This window comes from Procambarus clarkii, chromosome 8 (genome assembly GCF_040958095.1).
Source record: "Procambarus clarkii isolate CNS0578487 chromosome 8, FALCON_Pclarkii_2.0, whole genome shotgun sequence".
Taxonomy (NCBI): domain Eukaryota; kingdom Metazoa; phylum Arthropoda; class Malacostraca; order Decapoda; family Cambaridae; genus Procambarus; species Procambarus clarkii.
This window is the reverse complement of record NC_091157.1, coordinates 1,636,525-1,655,671: the sequence shown is the minus strand read 5'-3', so window position 1 is coordinate 1,655,671 and position 19,147 is coordinate 1,636,525.

Sequence of the window (19,147 nt, the reverse complement as noted above, 5' to 3'; positions counted from 1 at the left end):
AGACGACTAAAAATCCAATGTTAGTACCGCACTAATCTTTATTTCTATTTTCATAAATATTGAGACTTAAGTAGCCTAGTTCAATGCTACGTAATATCCATTAAATTACAGCTTGTATGTGAGGAGTCAACGAGCCGTTAACTACATTCGTGTTAGTCACCTCTAAGGGCTTCTATGTGGAGATCCTGAGATCACGAGGACGAGTCACGAACGATGTCATAGAAATCGTCTTAAAGCTAAGACTTTTTGTACACATATAATTGCCCCAATTTATTCTACATATCCATGATATTATCATATTGAATGCTTGTCATGTGAACTGGAGATGGATGTGTTTACTTAGATGATTGCTCTCTAATTCTAACAATCATTAATATTTTCTATTTGTATTTACCTATTGATTCTATAATAATTTGGTTACAATAGTCTTTATTCAACATTGAACTGGTGCACGAACCACACTAGTTCCTAGACGTATATGAAGTTCTAGCAATACCCCCCCAATGTAGGTGTTTGAGGCTCTGACTTTAGTTAATTAACCTGTTACGGACCCGAATCCAGCATCCGAGCACGGAGCAGTGACGACCACGCCATCTGTGGGTCAGCTCCCGAAACCCCCTCCAAATGGACGGCGCCATCAAGTGAGGACAGGAAATACCAGTTACAAGGGCTAGTTTCCCGTCCTGATCAGCTCATAACACAGCCGCTGCTGACCTCTGGTGAGGTGGCGCTTAGACAGCAACGCCATCTATGGAGTGGATAGGTGGGCGTTTGGGTCTGAGCCGGTAAGTGACGTGCCCTAGAGTGTCCCTATTACTGATGACGTGTCTGATTACAGAGTCGACTTGGGACTGCTGTAATGGAAGTTGGATCAGTCTACCCAAGGCAGCCGTCTTGTCTCCAAGTATTTGCTGCAGCAGCTGTGAGTCACCCCCTGGATGAACACTGTGGTGTTAGCCTGCCTGTGACGTGGCAGCTGAGGGATTGTAGTTGTGGGAACCGACCTGTGAGATTTATATTTATTTAATTTATATGAATTTATATTTACGTTAATTTATATACTTCGATAGCAATTTGTATAATGATAAGTGGACTGTATTTCTGCAATAATCTCTTAATCTCACAAATCGATCCTCTACACATTAGGGGGGTTTATTAAATTAATATATATGCAGCCAATCAAACTACAGGAATAGACTACATACATTGAAAAGGTTCCTTATCTTATAGTACAGCAGGTTAGTCCACCAGGTATAACTAGGGTGTAGACACCAAATTATCCTCTTTGAGGCAGCTTCCATCACCCAGTAACTGGTGCACAAAATCTTGCATCCTCGTCTTGACCTGTCAAAAGTGCGCTAGCTGTGAAGCCAGATACCTATATATGACAAGCTATATCAGAGAAAACTGTACATGGAACATTGAAGACCTGGCTTAATTACCTTTAGTTTGAGGCGATTTCGCGTTCTAACCGGCTAACCCTACCCAATGACATTAATGGCCACTAATGATAGATAATGGGTTTCGGAAAGAACACTTAACTTGATATGTAGACAGCGTGTTGAAAAATGGTACACCTTTGGTTTCCATAACACTACGTCCAAGTAAATTTAACAGGAGCCGAATTTGCTCCCGTGTGAGCCTCTGGTCTCAATATAAACAATCGCTGCCCTCCTTCCTCACTCTGACGCCTGGCTTACATTGTCCACATGTCAGAAAGTGATAGAAGGGTCACATTTACTCTACTTTAATATTGATAATTAAGTTAATTTATATAAGATGTTTTTATGATGGTAAAGTCCAAAGACTAATGTATTTAAGAATAATTCCCAGCAGAATAGCTGGTGAATTATAATAGTATGTGGTGATGATATCCCGTTTTCTATAGACGGTAATTCCACTACAAGTTACGTTTTCTATGGGTAACTTGTTGGTAATACAGCAGAAACTATTATCTGTCTGTATGATATATTAAATGGTGTCGGATTTTCCGACATAATTCCCCAGGGGCGGCTCACGGGTCGAAGTCCTAATTAGAACAGACGAACACCGATACTCCTCCTTCGAATTATTAGATTAATTTGATGTTAGTAGTTAGTAATCACACATTTATGTGTCTGTTCGTACAGGACGGATGTCCCGTACTAGAGTTGCAGGGGTTAGAAGTCTAATGCGATTTCATTTGCCTGTCAACTCTTGAAAGGCTAATATTCAAGCCTTATTACATATTATTTAACCCAGAAGACTGGATGTGATCAAGTACTACAGTCAAGTATGATTCAGGGACTGCAGTGAGATCAGTGACATAGATATAACTTGAAGTTTGTTCAGGTAACTGGTCACTGATATATAAACACTGAAGCCCATGGAATACATCTTGATTAAATAATAAATGTATCAAATCAGTCATCAGATTTACTGGGGTTTAATTTAATTAATTGATTCAGAGGATTGAATAGCTCATCATTAAAGTAAAGTATGGTTCTGAGACTGCAGTGGGTTCAGTGACATTGGTCGCAGTGACTTGTAGCTATTTAAGCTACTGTTCACTGATTTGCCACTGAGGCCTCATGAACTCAACTTCAGCTTTAAATGATGATACTAACATCAACCTCTGTTGGTATAGTCAGCTGTAATCTCCTTAGTATAATGCTACTGGAGAAATATAATCAGCTGACAAATTTAGATTTCTACTGGTATTGTTTATCTGCAGGCATAGGTCTCCTCAGGCTTGATACTGGGCCTGAGAGTAATTTACCTCCTGCAGAGTTTAACATGGTTATGCCCTGATATTTAGTAGGGCTACCGATGAATCGATGACAATAGTCTGTCCCTACAAGGAGACCGAAGTCGTTGAGGTGATCAGACTTAATATTATCTGCCAATTTTATTCCTCTATTTCTCAGGAATTTGGCTGTTGCTCTCAGACCTTGAACTTGTAGGTCTACTGGTATTTTGTCCACCACAATGGCTTGTACTCTACAGACGTACCTGCCTAAACGTACTGATGGTTGTACCACCTGGTAGACTTGAGGTCCTGCATCTGTTACAAACCCTGAGATGTTGAATGACGTCTGGGCTACAGGCCTTAATTGTAATTCATCTGCCAACTTTTTAGTGATATATGTTCTCTGGGATCCTTGGTCAAACAACCCACGGGTATGGACCTTGGCCCTCTTATTCAGGATGGTAATTTGGGCAGTAGGCAAAGTCGTATTACCTTTAGACTTTGCCGATTGGACACTGTTTGTTTGTTGCACCTTGCAGTACTGTACTGTGGTGGGAATGCTATCTTCCACCTTGGGGTTTGGAGACGTTGTTTTGGTGTCTCTGCACAATGCTGCATGGTGCTGACCTTTGTTACACCTATTACAGGTGTGTAATTGGGTATCACAGTCGTTGATGTTATGTTTCCTGAGGCACCTCGTGCAATGTTGCAAATCTTTGAGTCGCTCAACACGGGCGTCACTATCAGGAAAATTAGGGCAGTGGTACATTGAATGTTTCTCATTGCAGAACAAACATGTTCCATAGCTTCCAGTACCCTTTGGTGTCACGTTCTTGGGTGACACAGTAACTATAGGCTTGGAGGGTCCCACTGCATATACGCCCACACTGTTACTGTTCCACTTTGGTGTTGAATTATATTGTCTAGATTGATTTGGAGTACCTTTGGTACTCTGTGGTTTACTATTATTGGTTTCTGAGGGTTTACTTGGTGGTTTTAATTTGTCATGTGTTCGTAATTGATGAACTACTGACTTTAAACCTTCAGATATTTCATTCATGGATAAGATGCTTTTATTGTAATGAGCACTCATTTGTCTCAATATGTCCCTAGGTATTTTCTCCTGGACAATTATTTTCAAGACCCACTCAGCCCCGTTTGTATCTGCTGTCAGGCTGAGGGCATTGATCAATGATTCTATCTCCAGCTTGAAAACTTGGAGTAAATCAGCTGAAGCCTCCGGTGGGGGTAAATGCAACAGCTCATGAACTAAATGTGATGTTCTTACTTCTGGATCAGCATAATTATCCTTGAGGAGTTTTACTGCCAGATCATAGCCGTCATTAGTTAATCTCAGATGTGATACTACTGTTTTAGCCTCACCTGATAATTGGCCTTGCAAATAAGAGAATTTACTACTCTTTGGTAAAGATTGTTTTGAGTCTACAAGGTCAACGAATTTGTTCCAAAATTCATCCCAATCTTCCTCATCTTTTCCTGAGAAAGTGGGTAAATTAATTGGAGGGAGTCGAGCTTCTGCTTGACTCGTATTAGACGCAACTGTTGCTGTTGTTGCTGTTGTTGTTGCCTTGTTCTGGGCAATTAATTTGACATAAGGCTGTAACGTGGCCTGAGTTTGATCTTCATAATTCGCAAGATCAACCATAATGTCGTCTATTTCTGTTTCTGATAAATTGGTGTTGGCAAGTTCAGCCACATATGTTGCTATTTGACATTTGATTTGCTCAAATTTACCTGCAGCTGCTTGATAATAGCTTTCCAGGTCAGCATAATCAACTGTTGATTGTTGTGACAAATCTTCACATTTCTTGATCTGTCTTGTTAAGTGGCCTTTAAGACCTGCAAGGGTTCTTTTCATTCTCCCTGCATTATCCATACTGGCTCGTTGGTGAAGCCTTGTGGGACTTGTACTTGGGCTGCTCATAATACTAAACAAACACTAATGGTAGCCTAGGGTAAATTCTGCACTCACTAGGCAATAATCCTACCTCTACTAGAGGTTAGCACTTAAAATTAATACACATTATATATATACAATCATACACACTAATGATTTGAGTGATAAACCAGTGTCACTGGAAGTACCTTTAGGTTAGCTCTTCTATATCACCCTAGGATGGTAGAGACACTAATTAATCACTCAAAGGTGTAATGATCATAAGTAAATTATTATATATACAACTCAACTCGAGTTGATAAAAATTACACCCAAAATAGGGTCTGGACCATTCATTAATGGTGCTAGGTTAATCAATATAGTACAACTGACTATGGGAATAATGGGACTAGGATGAACGATAATAGTTCAACTAGTCATATCCTACCCTGTTGTGGGTTGGCAATTAGTAAATATACTGTGATCACTAGTGCAATATATATTAAATAATTCTCTATTTTGGAGAAATAATATACACAATTATTGATAATAGCCTCTTAATTAGCCTCTATGAAACTTCTTATATTATCAAGAAGTATTAAATATTATTAGTGACCTCGCGAAATAAAGTCCACAAAATTCGTGGATAATCTCTCGCGAAATGTAACACCACGAAATCCGTGAACAATCTCGCGACACAGTCACTAATTTGGCTGGCTTCAATATTAGCGCTGTCATTTCACGAAATAACACGCCACCAAATATCTGTGGGTGTGCATGAAACCGCTGATGAGGCTGAACTCAGTTGAGGGGGGGCTCCTGAGCTCCCTCGAGGCTTCGCCGCTGTCTTTGACTGGCTGGCCTTTGTTTAAATAACACTGCACTAGTATATTTAATGAATCCACTGGTTAACTGGTTCATCCGGTACTAAGATGACCAAATGTGGGTTCATAGGATCAAATAATCCGTCATCCGGTTCGAAGATGACCAAATAATGTGGGAACCGACCTGTGAGATTTATATTTATTTAATTTATATGAATTTATATTTACGTTAATTTATATACTTCGATAGCAATTTGTATAATGATAAGTGGACTGTATTTCTGCAATAATCTCTTAATCTCACAAATCGATCCTCTACACATTAGGGGGGTTTATTAAATTAATATATATGCAGCCAATCAAACTACAGGAATAGACTACATACATTGAAAAGGTTCCTTATCTTATAGTACAGCAGGTTAGTCCACCAGGTATAACTAGGGTGTAGACACCAAATTATCCTCTTTGAGGCAGCTTCCATCACCCAGTAACTGGTGCACAAAATCTTGCATCCTCGTCTTGACCTGTCAAAAGTGCGCTAGCTGTGAAGCCAGATACCTATATATGACAAGCTATATCAGAGAAAACTGTACATGGAACATTGAAGACCTGGCTTAATTACCTTTAGTTTGAGGCGATTTCGCGTTCTAACCGGCTAACCCTACCCAATGACATTAATGGCCACTAATGATAGATAATGGGTTTCGGAAAGAACACTTAACTTGATATGTAGACAGCGTGTTGAAAAATGGTACACCTTTGGTTTCCATAACACTACGTCCAAGTAAATTTAACAGGAGCCGAATTTGCTCCCGTGTGAGCCTCTGGTCTCAATATAAACAATCGCTGCCCTCCTTCCTCACTCTGACGCCTGGCTTACATTGTCCACATGTCAGAAAGTGATAGAAGGGTCACATTTACTCTACTTTAATATTGATAATTAAGTTAATTTATATAAGATGTTTTTATGATGGTAAAGTCCAAAGACTAATGTATTTAAGAATAATTCCCAGCAGAATAGCTGGTGAATTATAATAGTATGTGGTGATGATATCCCGTTTTCTATAGACGGTAATTCCACTACAAGTTACGTTTTCTATGGGTAACTTGTTGGTAATACAGCAGAAATTATTATCTGTCTGTATGATATATTAAATGGTGTCGGATTTTCCGACAGTAGTACCCGGGACTGACTGGTGGAGACGCTTAACCACTGGGGTGTTGTGGTGAGGAGAGTGATCTGTGGGATCACACGAGGCTCCTGACTAAGGCTCGCAACCCTAGTATCGGTCGTGGAGTGGCCTATGCAGCGTTGCTGATTGGAACCTGCCAGCTACAGGCTGGATTTGTGGTTGACGCCCTCCACGACGGTACCCCCAGTGGAACTGTGATTTGGCTGGCCTGTGTAGACTCAAGAGAATCGTAGGATTCATTGTGAGGCCACAAGAGGACCAAGAGCTTAGCATCGTTGAGCACCGTGAACGTCCGGAGTCTTCAGAGGAAGACGACGTTGTACATAATAGTGTTTATACCCCTCCCCCGTGTAACCTTTTATATATTATTTATGGTGACGGTAATAATTGTATTATTAAGTTTTTGCCTTTGTCTCCCTTCCTTCTTTAATTTACTTGCGTTACGGATCACATCCCTTGAAAGCCACTACTAGCTTGGGGCAGGATACCCTACCTCTAACAACATCAGAGAAAGAACCCGGTTGCGACCCGAGAGGGCCGTAACATAACCATACAGTCCATTATTTATTCAAGTGATTATTCTTTCTAATATTTATCCATAGACACTGGTTCTTCCTTGTGTTTCTAATGATCACTTTTTATTAGTTTCCCTCTTTTCTCAAAAGTGGGTGGTCCTTCATTATTAATTTGATTAAATAAATAATTGAGTCAAGCCCCAAATATCCCACATTATGGTCCTTATCGAACCGGATACATACTAATTAATAATAACTAATCACCGTGTGAAGTAGTTTAGACTAACCACATTTATTAATTGTGTCTACCGGCAGTGTAACACATAGGTTAGCCTAATTCACACCAATTTATTTGCTACTTATACCTCATATATAAGGTAGCACTCGTGGGACACAGTCAATTACCCACAACACTTAGACCTATACCTCATACTGAAGTAAGAATCTTTAGGTCACCAGGAGCAACAGCTCATAACTTCTATAATAATTCCTCACTAACACCAATTATGTGTTAACCATTTGGGCTATACAAATATTTCAATATACGGCTGTCAGCAGACTGTCCATTATAGCCTAAATTCAATCCATAATTACTGATTCACTCAAGTCAGTGGATTCATTAACATTTTAGGATCCAGTATACTAATACAAATTGCTGATCCCATACTAATTAATCATTACTAACCCTGATAACATTTTATTCCACAATTAGGAAGTACATTCAGGAGTTAAATATTATTTACGGCAGTAGAATACTTACCAAACACAATTAATTCTCTTGTGTTCATTTAATTTCTTATACACATAATTTCTACCAGTGTATATATTATATAAAATTACAAAATCCAAAAACATAGCACTATTTATACATTATTGCACCACATTTATTGTAGTTATTATGCCAACCCAACAGAGGTAGGATATTTCAGACTGACACGGTACTAAGATTAGTACAAATCCAGTCTACACCATTAGCTGCATTAATAGGTAGGATTATTACTTAACTAGTACTGTTAGACAGTGCTGGTGCATTATTATTTTATGTAGTGCTGACTCGAATGGGTGGGATTAACCATTTATTGTGTAATTATATTTTATTATATATTTCCATGTACATCTTTGAGTGTTACTGTAAGTTCACTGCCCATCCAAGGCTGATTTTGAAGAGCTAAGCTAAGGAACACCTGTAGTGAGACCAAGGTACCACTCAAATCTTAGTTACTTATTATTAGGTAGGTAGCTAACCTCTAAATGAGGTAAATTACAATCAGCCTCAAGAAAATATCAGGCTGTCAATAATTATACCTGCTCTACATAAAGAGCAAGTACCATAGCTGTACAAGTAGCTATATAAGCCCTATAAGGCTCAAATTTACAGCCAGAATGGCTACTCCTGCAATATTAGGGAGAATCTGTATTGGCCTGAGAGGTCGTCAAAATCACCTATCCAGACTACTTGACAAATGTGACAACTGTTTAGAAACCAACTCAGTTGACTTCTTCGAGCTAAACATTTCCACAAAGGTGGCTAGCCAAAAATATGTCCAGGTGAAGGATACAATCGAGTCTTATAGGAACATACTCCTTAGCAGTAATACTGACCCAGACGAATTACGTCTGATAGAATCTGATCTTGCCAGCTATGAAAATACAATTCAAAACAAGTTAGATCAATATAACAAAGTGCTTGCGACACAAAATGTTCCTGAGTGGATAGAACATTTTTGTAGTAGACCTACACCCGAGCAAGCACCCAGCTCAGATGAAATGCATGAGCTACCTCAAGATGAGGAGAATCCTCTAATCAATACTGATCACTATACTGGATCAACACCTGAAGTTCAACCTTCATTTTCTAACATCTCATCTAATGCAACTTCACGTAATAATTTGTTTGCAGAGTCTGATCAATTTTCAGACAGCTCTTCTCAATGTTCCCTGGATTCTATAAATTCAATGCATGAGGCTACTGAATTAACTAGCTCCTCACAGGAACCCAGAGAAACAAGTGAAGCTGTGTTACGGCCCTCTCGGGACGCAACGGGGTTCTTACTCTGATGTTGTTAGAGGAAGTTGTATCTGACCCCAAGCCAGTAGTGGCTTTCAAGGAATGTGATCCGTGACGCAAGTAACTTAAAGGGGAAGGAAAATAAAGGCAAAAACTTAATATAATATATTAACCACCACCAATAAATAATATATAAAAAGATTACACGGGGGAGGGGTATTAACACTGTACACATATGTCTTCTCCTGAAGACCCTGGAATCAAGCTCTCGGTGCTAAGTCGTCGGTGCTTACGTGGCCTCACAACGAATCCTCTGAGAATGCTGAGCCTACCCTGGCCACAGGTCAGCCAAAACACAGGTCCACTGGGGGCACCGCCGTAGAGGCCGTCAACCACACGTCCAGCAGGTCTGCTGGCAGGTTCCGGATCAGCAAGGCTGGTCAGGCCACTCCACAGGCGATATTAGGGTAACGCCCTAGACAGGAGCCTCGTGTGATACCACAAATCACTCTCCTGTCCTCAGTACCCCAGTGGATAATCGTCTCCAGCAGTCGGTCCCGGGTAATCCTTCTACTGCCACTCCACTGGCAGGGTAACACCACAGTGTTCTTCCGGGGAACGACTTCACAGCTGCTGCAGCAAAGCACAAGGTATGGAGACGGCTGCCTTGGGTAGACTCTCTCAACTTCCATCACAGCAGTCCCAGGTCGACTCTGTAAGCAGACACGTCATCAATAACTGGGACACACTAAGGCACCTCACTTACAGGCTCAGACACAAACGCCCACCTATCCACTCCATAGATGGCGCTGGTGTCTGAGCACCACCTCACCAGAGGTCAGCAGCGGCTGTGTTGAGCGCTGAACAGGACTGGAAACTGGCCCTCGTGGCCAGTACACGTCGTCCTCACCAGGTGTCGTCGTCCGTTTGGAGGGGGTTTCGGGAGCTGACCCACAGATGGCGCGGTCGTCACTGCTCCGTGCTCGGACGCTGGATCCGGGTTCGTAACAAGCTGCAGATGAAATTCTTAGTGAAGCTGCAATAATCAGTGAATCTGAACCAGAAAATGATAAAGCTAATGCTGCAGCAGCAGCCGAAGCTGTAATTAAAGCTGAGGCTAAACCAGAAGCCTTGAGCAATACAAGTAATGGTCACAATCACTCACCCCAGCCTTCTAGAGTAAGTGCTAACAATGAGAAGACTGTTATAAACCTTGTACACCAATTACTAGATTTGTCTCCACCAGAAAAATCAGTTGACTCTTTACAAGCCTTTAGTTTCAGCTTGAGTCACTGTTAAATTCCTTCAGTAAAGAGGTGGATCACCCAACTGTTGAGTGGATGACTAAAATAATCATCCAAAGAAAATTGTCCGGTGACACACTCAATAAGTTATATATATACCAGAATGGTAATGTCCTGTCAATGCAGGATATATTTGCAGGTTTGCGCAATATAAGCAATCATTCAGCAAACCAGGCACTTAATGCCTCTTCTGAATGCACCGAAACTGTACCCACATCAGTTTCCTTACCTGGACCTCCTAAAGTGACACTGTCACCAGGTAATAAGGGTACTAATAATCTATGTGATAACAATAAGTCAAACACTGATTCATCAGTAAGGCCCCAGAGCCCCACAGGTGCTCCAAAGAGACCTAATAGTCCAAAGAGCACTCCCAATAACTCCACAGGTGCTCCTAAGAGACCTAATAGTCCAAAGAGCACTCCCAAGAGCCCAGTAATGACTCCCTAGAGTACACCAAGTACTCGCAAGAGAATCAATAACAAGGAAACGCAAGCAGCAAAACCATCACAACCTACAGTTACTGTTTCACCTAAACCGGTAACCCCTAAACGAGCTGTAGGATGGGGAATATGCTTGTTTTGCAATCAAAAACATTCTCTGTACAAATGTACCAATTACCCTAATAGAGACACAAGAGCCAGACTACTCAAACAGTTACACAAATGTACTAGGTGTCTCAAATCACATAATGTTAATAGCTGTGACACCCCACTGAACACCTGCAATAGGTGTAGAAGGGGCAAGCATCATGCTGCACTGTGCAAATTAGTTAGGACAAATTATGTCAATCCTAGAATAGGAGGTAGAGAATCTACACCAGTACAGTGCTGCAAGGTGCGAGATGTGTACAGCGTAGTTTCACAAGCATCTCAAGTGGATGCTACTTTGCCTACTGCCCAACTTCAAGTAAAGAACAAAGGAGCCATGATCACCACTCGTGAACTATTTGATCAAGGTTCCCAGAGAACTTTCATTACTCAAAAGGCGGCAGAGGCACTCAATTTACAACCAATCAGACAGGTAAAATTAAACCTGTCAGGGTTCATGATAAATCGAGGAACCCATGAATACTCAGTAGTTCAACCGCTTGTACGACTAGGTAGTCATGCCAAGGCTGTCCAAGCCATTGTTGTAGATCAAATACCTTTTGACCTAGATATTAAGGGTCTGGGGTACACAGCCCACTTCCTGCAGGAACGTGAAATTAATTTGGCTGACAACAAGTAAACGTCTGACCGCCTTAACAATGTAAATGTACTAGTAGGAGCAGACTACTATTACCAGTTCATAACTGGACATGTTAAACGATTGGGCATGAATGTGCTCCAATCTGCAGGTGGCTACTTACTTACTGGTAAAGTTCTGAATGTGAACAAGCCTAAGCCTGCCAACAATAATAAATTAGTCAGCAGTAAATCAATTCTCCAGCAGCCAGCTAAAATGAGAAACACAGCTGAGTAATAAACCCAGATTGAATGTAGTACAATTAGTATTCGCCGAGATGTTTCATAGCTCTCAGTGGAAACCCAGTGGTCCGTACCTAAACAAGTACAAGTTACAGTGACTAAGCCATTGAATCCACTGCAGACCTAGAATTATTCTCGACAAGTAATAATTGACCACACTCAGTCTCCCTAGGTGATTGATGATGTTAGGCTAGAGAATCTAGCACTCCCTAGGTAATTAATAATGTTAGGCTAGAGAATCTAGCACTCAATGCCACTGGCATTTCCTGAATTTAGTAATACTGTGAAGTCATCAAGCAACTTCTGTAATTATAAATTCATTGGGACCAAGGTCCAAAATAATTGCGCTTGAGGTTTGCCAAGAAAACCTTATTAATTCAATGTTTTCTGCACTAAGAGTTAGTGATAAATACTTGCATCAATTTTTGTTTGAGTTGTTTTTTCTTTCGTTTCTGGTTAATTATTGTAGGAGCGCAGCACGAACAAACTTGCAAACTTACCAATACGTAATTGAGTCTACAGAGAACTAATAACCCGTGAAACGTTTAGGTTGGGAAAATGTTATAAATTATCTTTGAATAGGATTAATCGTAGCAGTAATTAAATTTCCAGCAACCTTAGGTTTCCCTCTGTTTAATGCATTATCATTAAACATCAGCATTGTTAATTAACATGCTTAATGAGCTCAATATAGCTCACCTTTGAATTAACATAATAATTGAGTGCTTTATTGTTCCCCATGCGAGTACGAGCTCAATATTGCTCGTCATGATAATTGAACGCTACAATACTCTACCTCGTTAATTCGAGCTCAATATAACTCACCCTGTTAACATGCTTAATGAGCTCAATATAGCTCCCCATGTTAACGAGCTCAATATAGCTCACCCTGTTAAGTCTGTTAACGAGTTCAATATAACTCACCCTGTTAACATGCTTAATGAGCTCAATATAGCTCCCCATGTTAACGAGCTCAATATAGCTCACCATGTTAACGAGCTCAATATAGCTCGCCCTGTTAACGAGCTCAATATTGCTCACTCTGTTAACTGTTAATGAGCACAATATATCTCTCAAAGTTAACGAGCTCAATATAGCTCACTTTGTTAACGAGCTCAATATAGCTCAACCTGTTCACGAGCTCAATACAGCTCCCAATGTTAATTTGAGTACATTTTTGCTCACCATTTAGCTAGAGCAAACCTTAGATTAAGGACATGCCCGAAACGCTGCGCGTACTAGTGGCTTTACAAGACTGTAATTACCATATTATGTATCCTCACATTCCCAATGTACATTCATGTATATGCATAAATAAATAAATAAATAGAGTAACTTCACTAAGAATTAGGGAGTTATCACAATTAGCTTAGTCCTCTACTTAGGTAGGTTAGAAATTTAAACCATTTATTTAGGTAGGTTTAGGGACTTTAGTTAGTGTCAACTGAGTACTAGCCTAGTCTGTACTCACAATTAATTACAGTTGACTATAGTTATACAGACTGATTTAATAAACTCAATTTCATGTAAAGGTTGATTTCGTATTAATAAGTTTACAGTGTCAAGCCTATGAGCTGCAATTCAATTAGCTCATAAGTCAGAATGACTAGGCTACTAATCTCACTGTCGACTCAGAATCTTTCTTGATTTTAATGAACAAACCTTTTCAGTTCTCTAATATTACGCTATTTTAGCTAGTTAGCAAATTAGTTATACCATCAGTCAGAATGACTACTGCACAGCAGTGCATATTAAAACAAATTTCCTCATTTGATTTTGGGGTGATCATGATGCTGCGTGATGTTATTGTCTAGTAACTCAATAGTTACAAGTCACAGCGACCCTAGACAGTAACCTCACTGTAGTATCATAGTCGCCTTCATCTTGAATGACCCAATAATACTTTACTGTATAATAATGTAGAATACAATTTTTACAATAATGTTATCAGTTCTTAGGAACTTTTCTGAGTTTGCCTACAATTCAGCAACTACGTAATACACCATTACATGTCACTGCGACCCTAGTTGTTGAGTTTATTGTAAGCTTTAGGGAGTTCCTGATTACCGATACCTTAATCATTTAATATTTCAATATTTAATACATGTTTCCACTAGGCAGCTGCTCAACAATGCAAACGGAAACTACAAGCCTATTATAGCTCTGACCAAGAGCAAATAATTTCCTATCCAATTTAGGTAATCATGATGATACTGTGTTGTGAGGCCAAGTAACAAATCACAATGACCCAGAACATTCTCATCACAGTGGATTCTCAGTTACTTTAAATTGTATGATTTCATTCTTAATTTGTTGTATAGGCTATTAACAATAACATTATTTCGTCTAGAGTATCTGAGAGTATACAAGACTTTAAGACTTAGTAACATAAACATTACATGTCATAGCGACACCAGTCCCAGAGTTTATTGTAGGCTTTATTAGTCATTAACTTTAGATGATTCACAATAACATGTTCCATTCAACATGAATTTCTTTGCAAGACTTAAGTTTCTTGTATGTCCTTGACAATTACGGGTCATCCGTTATGTGTGTACTAACATACTAACATCAATACTAACTTCGGGATAGGTATGTCAGTACTCAACATTGCACTGCGACCCGAGAAATCTCCCCCCGGAGTTATGTCGGAAATTTCCAACACTAATACAATACTATTGTATTATAATAAATCAGTATTATTATATACTAACTACAGTAGTCACTAAAACTTACTAACAGTAATGTTTACATAAACTAATCATTATATCTACATATGGATGCTGGAATTCTTACGAAACCAAGCATCAGTATTGCATCAGATTGTATCTAGTTAAACACATTTATTGCCAGTGTGTTAGAAAATTGAATGTGGTTGTCTAAAATCATCAGTATTCCATGTGATAATTATTTACAGATAACATAACTCCCAAATAATTCTAAATCGAGAGTTTTTAGTTACAATTGTTGTCAAGTATTAGTTTTTCTGTCACGCGTGAATGCCATGGAGAAAACTATAATCTTCTCCATTTCTCGTTTACCACCATAAGACGAGAAAGCAATAATATTTAAATCCCTAGAATCACAACCCAGTCTTTATTAAAGTATTTCAACCACAATTGCGCGAAATAGTATTATTCGTGATAAATAATTTCTGTGGTGAATGCGTGACGCGGGTTGAGGGAGGAGACGCCGATGTGTGTGGTGGTGGGCTCGTGTTGCGGAGTGAGCAGCGAACGCCCGTACTTTGTCAGGAAAGTCGCGGCGTCAGAGTCTGAGACACGTGACGTTGGGATTATCAGCAAGAATTACACTGATACTCAGCTTAGAATGAATAATTATTCTTCCACGTGATCTACAGTGCTCTGTCAAATAATAACGCCTCGATATTCAAGCCAAACTCTCAACCACGTGTACAACATTGTGGAAGTTTGAGATTGAGACGCAATACCGGCAGACTTCAGCATACACTGCACTCATCGATAAGTATAAATTTCTTTCTTGATGCATCATTAGAGATTGTATATTTCGTGGGCAGTCTGTCGTTACATCGCAAGACGACTAAAAATCCAATGTTAGTACCGCACTAATCTTTATTTCTATTTTCATAAATATTGAGACTTAAGTAGCCTAGTTCAATGCTACATAATATCCTTTAAATTAAAAGAGTCAATGAGCCGTTAACTACATTCATGTTAGTCACCTCTAAGGGCTTCTATATGGAGATCCTGAGATCACGAGGACGAGTCACGAACGATGTCATAGAAATCGTCTTAAAGCTAAGACTTTTTGTACACATATAATTGCCCCAATTTATTCTACATATCCATGATATTATCATATTGAATGCTTGTCATGTGAACTGGAGATGGATGTGTTTACTTAGATGATAGCTCTCTAATTCTAACAATCATTAATATTTTCTATTTGTATTTACCTATTGATTCTATAATAATTTGGTCACAATGTTCTTTATTCAACATTGAACTGGTGCACGAACCACACTAGTTCCTAGACGTATATGAAGTTCTAGCAATGCCCCCCCCAATGTAGGTGTTTGAGGCTCTGACTTTAGTTAATTAACCATACAGTCCATTCTAGATATAATCTAGATATAATAACTTAATATAATCTGACGCATTCAAGTGATTATTCTTTCTAATATTTATCCATAGACGCTGGTTCTTCCTTGTGTTTCTAATGATCACTTTTTATTAGTTTCCCTCTTTTCTCAAAAGTGGGTGGTCCTTCGTTATAAATTTGATTAATTAAATAATTAAATAATTGAGTCAAGCCCCAGATATCCCACAGTATTAGCTAATCATAGATTTATAGTCGATTAATCCATATATTATTATTTGCTGCAAATATTCAATACAGCTAAATCCTGTTATTCCAGTGAATACTTGAATAACGAATTTCTACTCTTTATATTCTCGCCCATATGAACACGGATTCATTTAAATTTTTTGCACAGCGAGAACATATTTGTTGTCATGTAAGATAACTTAACATCGTATAATTTATAATAAACCTTGTCTCCATTATCTCGGGAAGTTGGACGAACGATATAAGGTCTTGACAGAGTTCCAACATTACGTGCTAGTGCGCATGCGTGAGCGAGTCGACAAATGGAATGAATTAGGAAGCAATGTGGTGGAGGCTGACTCCATACACAGTTTCAAGTGTAGATATGATAGAGCCCAATAGGCTCAGGAACCTGTACACCTGTTGATTGACGATTGAGAGGCGGGACCAAAGAGCCAGAGCTCTCTCCCCGGAAGCACAACTACGTGAGTACAACTAGGTGAGTACAGCAATATTTTCTCCACTGGTTGAGTAGTATGTCTCCCCTTGTAACAGACTTCTGCATTATCGACTGCAGCTGACCCTTGCCGCAACTATTGTCCTCCCTGTACTCATCTCGCTGTACCGAGTCCAATGATAACCAACTTGATAAACTTTAGGTACTAAATAACGGAGTTAACTCTTGCAAGCTCAACATCAATAACATCAAGCAAAGACTTAGTGCCCTGAGAGAGCACTCTCTCACACACAGAAACTCAGAAACAGAATCACAGCTAGAGACAGATAGAATGAGAGAGAGAGAGAGAGAGAGGCAGAGACAAAGATAGAGGAAGAGAATGAGACAGACAGGGAATAGATAGACCAATAGGCAGATGAATGAATAGATAATCCGTAGGAGCCGTGATGAGGGTTTGAACCTATATGCTCGTGTTCTCAGGCACACGCTCAATGTGTATTGAAGGAAGAGAATCAGAGGTAGAACATTCCGAGATGACAGAGCCAGAGTGAATGGGAGAAGTGTGTGAAAACCCTGGTTTGGCTTCAGTGGAAGCCTTAAGAATCGTACATGGTGCATTAGTACTCCATGTTGCAATCATTTTGATCATGTCGTTGCCTAGTCGTCTACAGTGTAGGCCTGGGAACACCCAGCACATTGGTTCGAACCCTCGTCACGGCTGTTATGCATTTTCTCATTGATACATCTCGATAGTGTGATTAATTTCTGTGTAATAAATAGATAGATAGATTAGTGGATGGATAGATATGAAGACAGATGAGTCGTTGGATGGAGGAATAAATGGATGGATAGACAGATGAGTAGATTGATGGACAGGTAAATGGATTGATAGAGAGATGAATAGATGGATGGATAGAAAAATAGATGGATAGAAAGAAAACTTGATGGATAGAAAAATAGATGAATATATAGAAAACTTGATGGATATATAGATTGAAGGATAAATGGCTGCATAGATGAATATATATATATATATATATATATATATATATATATATATATATATATATATATATATATATATATATTAGTATATTTTGGTAGCAGTCTTTCCTGTAGACATATATTATTAAATATGACCGAAAAGTAAGATTAATAATTCTAACACGAATTTTCTCGATCTTTCGAACGTTTCTTTTCACTGTTTGTGGTAATTCAAAAATCAATTCTCCAAAATTCATTTTTATTTCTAGTCTGACGCGACACTTGAGCGCGTTTCGTAAAACTTATTACATTTTCAAAGACTTTAGTTTACACATACACAACTGAATAGAACTTATACATCTTCAATTTGTTTATATCTACATATGAGTGAGGTGGATGGGGTGAGGTGGTATTAATAGGGTATTAAATTCCTAAACACAAGACAGAACACGAAACAATGGGTATTGAATGGAAGTGATTGTAGAAAGCCTATTGGTCCATATTTCTTGATGCTTCTATATTGGAACGGAGTCTTGAGGTGGGTAGAATATAGTTGTGCATTAATTGGCTGTTGATTGCTAGTGTTGACTTCTTGACGTGTAGTGCCTCGCAGACGTCAAGCCGCCTGCTATCGCTGTATCTATCGATGATTTCTGTGTTGTTTACTAGGATTTCTCTGGCGATGGTTTGGTTGTGGGAAGAGATTATATGTTCCTTAATGGAGCCCTGTTGCTTATGCATCGTTAAACGCCCAGAAAGAGATGTTGTTGTCTTGCCTATATACTGGGTTTTTTGGAGCTTACAGTCCCCAAGAGGGCATTTGAAGGCATAGACGACGTTGGTCTCTTTTAAAGCGTTCTGCTTTGTGTCTGGAGAGTTTCTCATGAGTAGGCTGGCCGTTTTTCTGGTTTTATAGTAAATCGTCAGTTGTATCCTCTGATTTTTGTCTGTAGGGATAACGTTTCTATTAACAATATCTTTCAGGACCCTTTCCTCCGTTTTATGAGCTGTGGAAAAGAAGTTCCTGTAAAATAGTCTAATAGGGGGTATAGGTGTTGTGTTAGTTGTCTCTTCAGAGGTTGCATGGCGTTTCACTTTCCTTCTTATGATGTCTTCGACGAAACCATTGGAGAAGCCGTTGTTGACTAGGACCTGCCTTACCCTACAGAGTTCTTCGTCGACTTGCTTCCATTCTGAGCTGTGGCTGAGAGCACAGTCGACATAGGCGTTAACAACACTCCTCTTGTGCCTCTCTGGGCAGTCGCTGTTGGCATTTAGGCACATTCCTATGTTCGTTTCCTTAGTACTCACCTAATTGTGCTTGCGGGGGTTGAGCTTTGGCTCTTTGGTCCCGCCTCTCAACTGTCAATCAACTGGTGTACAGGTTCCTGAGCCTACTGGGCTCTATCATATCTACATTTGAAACTGTGTATGGAGTCAGCCTCCACCACATCACTTCC